This window comes from Paramormyrops kingsleyae, chromosome 25 (genome assembly GCF_048594095.1).
Source record: "Paramormyrops kingsleyae isolate MSU_618 chromosome 25, PKINGS_0.4, whole genome shotgun sequence".
Lineage (NCBI taxonomy): Eukaryota > Metazoa > Chordata > Actinopteri > Osteoglossiformes > Mormyridae > Paramormyrops > Paramormyrops kingsleyae.
The window spans coordinates 9,674,679-9,685,026 of NC_132821.1; positions in this window are offsets into that span (position 1 = coordinate 9,674,679).

The following is a 10,348-nucleotide window of genomic DNA, read 5'->3' on the forward strand; positions in this document are numbered from 1 at the left end:
ACGTCCTGCTCTTTCCCGTCCATCTCCACGGTGCAGAGCCTGGGCCGAATGTTGGCTTTCTTCCTGGAATGATTAATTAGCCGTCCAAAAGTTTGCTTCTTGGGGTGGCACTCACATTGAGGTGCGTGTGCATCAATGCACATGTGATTATTTTTACTGTCATATACCCAGTCTGCTCCTCAGTTGTAGCCTGGTGGATCTGCCAGCCCTCTGTGGCTGTGACTACCCGCCCATGGTAGTCACAGACCACCTCACCAGCCTGGAAATGCCGGGTCGTGCAGACGCCGTCTTCACAGATCCGGTGCAGACGCCGCCTTCACAGATCCGGTGGGCTTCCAGTCTTTTAGGATGCTGGCAGCGCTGGGGACGTTGCTCTTCCAACCCTGCTTCTTTATCCAAGCGTTGACCCTCGACTCTGTGGGTTCCCGTCTGCCAAAGTGTGCTGTCAAAAGCAAATGAAATTGGTTGGTTAGTCAAGAAGACTATGTGAATCGTGTACATAGGATAGTTTCTCAGTAAAAAGGTCATTAATTAGTGTCAATAACAATACTCAACAGAGGACATGCTTCACGCGCAGTTTCATCTGGGCCTTCAGCCAGCGCTCGTAAAGCTGCCTCTGGAACTGGCCTGACGTCTGTGAACGAACGGTCCTGTCTGGCACGTCTCCATCCAGGGTCACTGGATGAGTCTGCAGAAGCCGGTCATATGCTGCCTGGACGTCGGTCCGTTGATTTGATCCAGGGACAGCACTCCACACAGCGCCACGGGTAGCACGGATGGTTCCCTCTTCTGCAGAGGAGGCACTGAAATACAAACAGTTTAAGATTAGTGTTCAGTTATGAGGGCTTTGATTGTGTGTGTTGAAAGTCCGACAGCAAACATAAAACATGCTTACCTTAAGTCACCTGCCAGCTTGCTCAGCAGCTTACTGGCTGCCACCACATCTTGAGCCGTCGCAGCAGAATGACTGAGATAATCAGCCACCAAAGTCTTTTCAGAGTCGGTCATGTTCTTGCTGGCTGTCCCAAACACTCGCCGGGCAGTCTGGCTGGTCACTGGGTCCAGCTGGTATCTAAAGTGCAAAATTAACATGGCCTTTATTAATACTTCTCACATGACGCCTGATAATGTGTATTCAGCACATATTGTGGGGGAAATGCATCACGATGATTAGCTTACCTTTGGTGCAGCCGGTGGAGGTCGGCTGATGCATTGTATATCGGCCTCCCTGAGGAGGAGACAAAGAACCTCTCATCTCCCCCCTGGTGATCGGTGGTTCTTTTGCTCCAATTGGAGGCCAGGAGCTGCGGACGCACGTGACTGAAGTAGGTATCAAACCACTGTCGACAGAGGAAAAACATGAACAAGGATTTAATTTTGAAAAGGTGCTGTTTGGTTGGGGCAGAAAATATGAAATAAATCTCAACCAGTTTGAATAACTTACCTTCTCCTCCTCAGAGGATAGGGCAAACGCAGCCACTCGCCGTGTGGACGATCTGTGCTCCTTTACCCCAATGACCGTGTAGCCCGACTCGTCTCTGGTCCTCTCCATCCACTCCTGGACCTGCACAAAACAAGGACGTCACACTGGTTAATAAAGGTAACGGCAAAAGTGTCAGTGACAGACAAAAAAAGAGTACAATACTTACAGTCATGTGCTCCACCACGCCTGCTTGCTGGAGATGCTTCAGGATGACAATGGCCTCCAGGTAGTTGAGCAGGAGGCAGCACTCTTTCAACTCCAGGGGTGTTTCTTCTGGATAAACCTTTCCGACGATCGCCAAGAAGTCGTGCTTGGCAGCCCTCAGCACGGCCCAGCAATCTTCTGGATTCAGAGGGTTCTTCTCTGTCAGAATGGCATGCCTATAGAAAAATCAATTATTCTCAATCCTGGTTTATACAGTCCACATTTTAAAATGCGAGTAAGACGGAGGAGACTATGGGCAGAATTTATAAGCAAATCATGATGTCAAATGAAATATAACAATGGAACTTACCTCCTTTGAATGATCTCCTTACATGCCAGCTTAGCACAGCTCAGCTGTAGTGAGCTCAGTTCCTCCATGAAGAACTTGGCGTCGTTCCACAGTCCTCTGCTGTCCTGCCGGAGGTCGGTCATGACAGTGTGGTACTTCAGGAATCTGTCAGAGGAAGTACGGGTATCTAAGTATTCATATGTATGATATACACACATGTTCATATGCACATATATACATATACACCTAAATACATATATAAAATACACATTAAATACTATTAAAAAAAATATACAAAACATGCTACCAACCTCTTCAAGCTCTTCAGGTATTTCACCTTGGTCTGCCCGGACAGCCCGGCCTCACTCAGCTCCCGAAAGAAGAGTCTGGCCTTCTCCCTCTCCCTGACAAATTCCAGGGAAGGCTTCAGAGGGTTCATATAAAACATGAACCTGCTGACATTTTCCACCTAAAAAGAAAAAAACATGAATGAAAATATGAATATATTACTTACTATAAAGCTAAAGTGCATTTTAAGGGAATCCTCACCTCCTGCTTAAAATTTTCATTCAGGAGATCCTTCTCCAAGTATGTGGCGAAGCCCTTCAGGAGGGGATGGTCCAGAGAATGTTTCCTGTACAGTCCCTTCTTCTGCATCATGTGCCTGGAGGTCTGTGTCCACTGCACCTCCCGGGTACTGCCATGGGGAAAATATATTTTGTCATAAAATCGCACATTCAATTGGCTCACAAACAAAAGCAAAGAATATCAATGAAGCTGTAAAGCCGAGATACTCATACTCACACTTGAAAGGTCTCTTCAAGCTGCCCGCTGCTGACACTGACAATGTCTTCCGACTGCTCACTCTCAGTGCTCTCCGGTCGCTGCCCGGCTGTGACTGTACCAGCCACCACAGGAACACTGCTGGTCTGCGCCACCACTGCTGGGGAGGGTGTGTCTGTCACCACCATGTGCCGACGCTCCAGCTCCTGGATCAGCCTTTCAGATAAATAAGTAAATAAAAAAACTGTTGGTAAATGTCATACTGAAGAAACGACGTGAGATGTGTAAAAGACTTAAGAGTTTTTCCACCAACCTGCTAGTTGGATTAGCATCATCCATAATCTCTCGCAGGTGCCTGTAGCTAAACACCCTGCCACACTGCAGAACTTCAAGCGAATCCTGCTTCGCCTTCTTCACTACTTCATGGATGTCCTTCTTCGAAGACCTCTTCATGCACACCCTAGTCAGATGCACTGAGAGGCTTGCCTGTGTCTTCTTGCACATGGGGCAGAGCAAGAAATGCCTGTTGGAAGCACTGGGGATAAAAAAACCATTTATTGACAGTTAAGTCATGGAAGTGTTACTCAAGATTAGATGTGATTCATGATTTTTAGTTGAATAAGGAAACATTCCAGTCATACTCTCCATTGTTCATTCCTCTCTGGTTTGGATAAATAACATTTGCATATTTATTCTCATCCTGATGGGTCCCAGACTGAGAAAAGTAATTAGTTAACTACATCTATCACAACTACAGAAACAAGTACAGGTAGACTACAGTCAGTTCAGATTGGGGGCCGCTCCTCTGCTGTACAAATTCTCAACACAGGGACTCCTCAAGGTTGCGTGTTTAGTCCCCTGCTTTATACCCTCTTTACTTCTGACTGTACTGCATCACAGAGCAACACCAGTATCATCAAATTTGCTGATGATACAATGGTCACTGGAGTGATTACTGGTAGTGATGAGACAGCATATAGGAGACAGGTGGTGAGTTTAGTGTCAGGACAATAATCTCCCCCTAAATGCTGACAAAACCAAGGAGAAGATTGTAGACCCACGGAAGAAACAAAAATAACACACACCACTGCATATTGGAGAGAAGGAGGTGGAGAGAGTGAAGACATTTAAATATCTTGGTGTTCACTTGAGGGATGACCTCACTTGGTCTCACAACATCAATAAGCTGGTCTCAACAGCGTTTGTATTTCCTAAGAAGGCTGAGGAAATTTGGAATGGCAACCAGAATTTTTTAAAACTTCTACAGAAGTACTATTGAGAGTATTCTCACCAGCAACATCACAGTTTGGTTTGGGAACTCAACTGCAAAGAACGGGTGGTGAGAATTGCCCAAATCATTATTGGAGCCGCTCTACCATCACTGGAGGACAACTATCACCCTAGAGTCATCAGGAAAGCCCGTAGCATCATTAGAGACAATAGCCACCCTCAGCATAGACTGTTCACACTTCTGCCTTCAGGCAGATGCTACAGAAGTGTGAAATCAAGAACCACCAGATTAAAGGACAGTTTTTATTCACAGGCCATCAGGCCGGTGAATGATTCACACCCACTATCCCTTCCCCCCATAACACTGACTTAATTGTCAGGACAATTACCCTGTGAACAAGGAGAACCATAACCACTCTCCACCCATGCACACACATACACACACACAGAACAATTTCTGCAGACTCTGTACACCACATCGGCCAGTCGGTGAACTTTATATTCACTTCAGGTCTCATTTAATTGCTCTTTTGCACAATACTGTAAATTATTTCTGAAGGTTTATGTGTTTGCACAATAGCCTTTGTCTAAATATTATTTATTTTTGTAATGCACATTGTATTGTCACTCTGTGTTTACTGTTCTATCTTTAGGGCAATGCGACGGAACATGTGGAGTTAGATTTTCATTGTATGCAGTGCTTGAAGTGGGCCGGAACGCAGCGGAACACAGTTCCGGAACTTCTGTATTTTCGTCTTTTGGGTTCCGCCACTTTTTTCTGCGTTCCGGTACTTACTGAAACTGATCCGACGCAGCGACAGTGGTCCGAGAATAGACAATATCACAAGACCGATAAAGGACTACATTACCCACGAGTCACGACAGTGCCCTATCATATGCATCCACTGAGTCCCAACCAATCGCATCAGCTTTAGTCCTAGTCTATTGTTATGACTACAAGTATCACACTGGTCTGGTTCATGTTGTTTTAATGCTTTTTCAATATTCCATTTGTGAATTAGAAAAAAGTAGCCTATGCCTATAGGTTATTGCTTGGAAGAATGATTAAATTAAAATAGTTTTTGAACCAACACATCCTAAAGACTTGATTTTTTTTTCACCGCACAAATGTCAAATGTCGGAAAATTAGAGTTCCTGCACTTATTTTTTCCCACTTCAAGCACTGATTGTATGGTGTAACTGACTGTTTTTACCATGCATATGACAATAAATTTCTTAAGGCCACTTGAAATTAATAAATTGTTTTACATGACTCAAACTTCTAAAATATTGGTGAGTAGGGGATTTTATATTTTATATTTTTAGCGAAAAGACGAACGGCAACAGAGATATACTAAAACTAGAAAAGTTCTCAAACAGCTCGCGAAGGGTAATATTACTTACCATTTGGAAGCCATTCTTGATAAATTCTTCAACAATAGATGAAATCTTCTACAGAGTCTGGAGCTCTTGTCTCGCTGGAAGCAGAGGTAGAGTAACTGTACATGTGGAGGTCTCCTCTTAATATACCATTCTGACCGCGTCCCCCCTACGTAGCCCCCCCCCCACGTAGCCCCGCCCACGCCACCCCCAGTGGCATTGTGAGGGACACTTTGAAAGACGATTTCAAATGTGAAACAAAGTAACTTTTAAGAAGGATGAATCTTTTAAGAACTTTTATAATTTATATTTCTAAATAGAGTGATAAATGAATAGTGCAGTTCTAAAATTTCTGCACCAATTCGCCACCACACCACATATGAATATAGTATACTCTAATATAATTAACCCAAACAACAGATCTCTTATGTTGCTGCTCATATACATTTGATTTGTGTCTGTCTTTGCCATTTCAAAACCATTTTGTGACTCTCGGGTGACTTTAATATAAGATATCGGAGCTGTAATTATGTCAGTTTTACCTTTTGATTAATGTGGAAGATCGCAATTTTACGTAAATAGAATGTAATAATGAATGTTTGTTTTCTTATGTGTCGCCCCACATACCATCGGAAAGCTACAGCGATTCTGAGCAACATTGCCAGTATGATCCAATTTCGATTTCCCCCTTTTTACCCTGAAATTTCTGCCTGAAATTGCCACCCCGCCCCCGTCTTGCTCTAACGCACACTCGCACTCGCTCACTATTTGCAGCGAGCCAGCCTTAAAGGGCCCAGATCGCATTACAGATGGCACCACAGATTGTTCAAATCGTACTGTTCTGACACAGACAAATTGACATACAGTGACTACTAGTATTAGCAGGAGGATAGGCTCAGTCTAAAATGTTACTAAAATTTTGGTGTATTGCTCTTCATCCAATGGGGCTATCGGCATTACTGGTTAAAAAAAAAAAACTTCCAAAATAAGTCATTAACGCTAAAACTACTAAACCTGCACAAATTTGCCTAAATTTTCTAGCACTACTAGGCCTGCCGCAGATTCTCGCTGAGCCATTAGCTCCATTGCCCTCCTGCTTTTGTTGTGCAAACACACCAATTACCTGTGAAGCCTGGCACATTTGCATTTACTCAGACTGGTAGCTCAAATAAGCCTTTGTGTGTGACATGGAAACCTTCACAAAAGCCTGCCATATCTATACAAAATATCCCACACACTGACTGACCTGCAAATATGAATGACACATATTCACAAAATATATTGAAACAAAAGACTGATTTATTTATAAAAAATAGAATTAAATGAATAGAGTGAAAACATGCTTACACATCAGTCTCCAATGTATGTTTGTTCACAAATGTCATAAGAACATAAGAAATTTACAAATGAGAGGGGGCCATTTCTCAGACTCCCTCTGCAGAATCGAACCCTGATTCCCCATGTACATTGTATGTTTTTTGTGTAATGTCGCTGCAGATTCGGCCTGCTATTTTCTCCGTTGGCTGCTGATATTCTCTGTCGCCCTCCCTATCTGTTCCGATTAGGTAGCCTTGGCTTGCCGGCGCGCCAGTCAGTTCTCGTTTTGATTAGTTACAGCCTTATAGAATCATTCCCTTTATTTTTTAATTATTCCCTCAATTCCCCCTTTTGATCTCCGCAAGGAGATCACCCTGATTATGCTGATTAGTAATATTTTGCCTTATTTATGAAATTTTGCATTCCCCCTTTTGGTCTCCGCAAGGAGATCACCCTATTGGCGGGGGAGTCGTAGTTCAAAGCTGTCCAAATGACCTTTGCCCCTCTCCGGCCCGACAGGCAGGAGAGGCATCATCCGCGCATAGGTGCCATCCCGCTTCTCTATCACGGTAGTGATGAGACGAACTGACAGTGCGCGCAGGCAGGGAATACAACAACACCCGCAAGTAACTAAAATCGCAGTAAAAGTAGCAAAGGATAATAAAAGCGAGCCCATTAAGCCTTTCCACTGTCCGAACGCTGAGGTCAGCCAAACATCCCAGATGTTACTGATCCCGGAGTGTGCATGCATTGTTTTGGAGAGGGTCCGGAGACCCTCGAGTGCCCTGGTCACTGAGCTGTCTGGTGCTGTGTTGTTGGGAATGTAAGTACAACATACTTCCCCAAACATAGCGCACACTCCCCCCTTTAGGACTCCAAAGAGTTCCACACACAATCCTGTCCATCCAGCCTAGGAAGGAGGGCAAAAACCCTGAGCTTCAGGGAAATTCCACTCCCAGCCCGCCACAGGCGCGGCCCCCCTTCGGAGTCCATGGCTGGCATGGCTCACAAACCACTAATCATTAATACTTTAAGCATTTTAAGCATCACACATAACACACTTGTTTCCCCCAACATTCCCCTTTTTATCTTGATCTCCATCCTGGTGCTAGTGTTGTCTGGCAGTGGATGAGGTGCTTTTGTTCTTTCTGGTCGTTGGAGCAGGGGTGGACTACCATGCTCTGGTTGCTCAGGTCAGGGGATTATTCTGCCCCTTCTGTTGAGACCTGAGTTGCGTCTAGTTCAGCCGAACTGACGCTCTGGATTCCTTCCCTAAGGGCCTCCTGGATCTCTGCCGTGGTTCTCCCTGGGTCCTCCGCAGCCGCGCACTGGCTCCAGTGAAACCACGTGTCGCCTTTGCCTTTCAGATGAACCGCGTGTGACGTCCTCTCAGTGACCTGGAAGGGGCCCGTCCACCTGGGCTCTGACCACTTCCGTTTGATGACTTTCAGGAGGACCCACTCCGCCGTGTGTGGTTTGGCTGGCTGGTTCTCTGGTCTCGCCTCCTGGATCTGTTTAGAGAAATCTGCAACGAGACCTTGCAAACAATCATAATATGCCCTAGGATTTTGCTCCCCCTTCTCGTCGGGGGTCCAGGTTAACCCTTTCTGGGGTCCTGGGAACTGCCTGCCTGTCTGGAGCTCAAAGGGGGTGAACCCGGTCCCCCTGTTTATGGAAGACCTCACCTGACATCATTGCCAGTGGTAAAGCGTCAACCCAATTCATTTTGGTCTGCGCGCAGATTTTTGCCAATTTTTGTTTTATTGTTTGGTTCATTCGCTCCACTTTTCCCTGGGACTGCGGATGATACACAGTTCCAAACGCATGTCTCAATCCCAACGCTTTCTCTACCATCCGGAGGTCCTCGTTCTTAAAGTGGGACCCATTGTCTGACCGAATCCTGTTTGGAAACCCGTGTCGTGGTATATACTGATTAATCAGAAACTTTATCACGGATACCCCATCCTCCTTCTTTGTGGGCCATGCTTCTGGCCATCCTGAGAATGCGTCCACACACATCAACACATATCTGAACCCTCTCACTGGAATCACCATGTCTGTGTAATCTATAATGATTTCTTCCCCTGACCTGGTATACATTGGAAACTGCCCTTTCTCAGGCTTGACTGTGGGTCGCGAGTTAAACAAGGTACAGGTAGCGCAACTCCATACATATCCCCCCACCATCTCTTTCATAAATGGATGCCACCAGCTCGTCAGATTCTCTAACATTTGTCTCACCCCTGCATGACCCACCCCGTGGGCTTCTGCCAAGATTGTCTGGCGAAGGCCTGGGGGAAGGGCTGGCTTCCCTTCCTTACTCTGCCATAGCCCCTCCATCTTGTGCCCCCCTTATTCTCCACATCGTTTTCTCCTCTGGGGAGGCCTTGTCCTGTTCATGCTTAACTTTCTCTAGGGTCAGTCGGTAATTCTGGTGAACTTCCTCCTCTACCGTGATCATCTGTTTCGACACCACGTACCCTGCGACCCTCTTTGCTTCCTCATCTGTGGCCTGATTTCCTTTCGCTACCATTGTTCCTGATCCTTCATGTCCCTTGCACTTGACCACTGCCACTTTTTTGGGAAGCATCAAGGCCTTTGCCAATTCCCTCATTTCTGCTTCATGTTTTATTGGCTTGTTTCCCGCGGTCAAGAATCCTGCCCTCAGCCATTGGCTGAGTTCCACATGCACTGCGCCTACAGCATATGCTGAGTCTGAGTATATGGTAACTTCTTTCCCTTCTGCTAATTTCAGGGCCTCGATAACCGCTATCACCTCGGCTCTCTGGGCTGACTGGGCTCCCCCCAGCCTGTCTGCTTTCAAGGTTACATAATCCTGGCCTTGTCTGGCCACCACTGCATACCCTGCCTGCAACCCTCCTGTGTCTGTTCTAAAACAACACCCATCTGTAAACCAATCGTCTGTTTTCTCTATTTTTTCTGGCCCTAAGTCTGGTCTGACTTTCTCCTCCTTCTGAACTCGGTACTCACACTCGTGTGGTTCTCCCCCGCTCATGTGGTCTGCCATGTTGATCCCTTCGTGAGAAAAATTCAGATTAGGTGCCTCTAGTATTTTACTAAGTCTCTGTTGCCTGAGTGACGTCATGGTAAACGTCTGTGAATAAGCCACCACACTGTGCGAGGTCAGAATGTGCAGCAGATGTCCCATCACTATGTGTGCTGTTTTCTGAATAATTTTGGCCATTCCCGCCACGTGCCTTGTGCATGCGGGGTGTATTTTTTCTGTAGTATCGAGTTTTATGCTGACGTACATCAGCACTCTCCTCTCTCCCCCTTTTTTCTGAAACAGGATGCCGTTGACGACCTCTCCTGTTTCCAACACATCCAAGTGTAACGGGAGAGAGTAATCTGGGAGGGCTAGGTCCGCGGCCTGTGCTAGCCTCTGCTTTAAGGTGATAAACGCCTCCTCAGATGCTTGGTCCCAGTTAAGGGGCGCCCTGAGGTTACGTAGGCCGTGTTCTCGGACAAGCGCCCTCAGGGGCTGTGTAAGTCCCGTGTAATCTGGAATGTAGGTGCGACTGTAACCTGTGAGCCCTAGGAAAGATAACATGTCTTTTACTGTGATGGGCTTTGGGTAATGCAAGATAGCCGACCGATGAGCTGGGGAGAGGCCTGTTCCTGCCCCCGACAACACTCGTCCT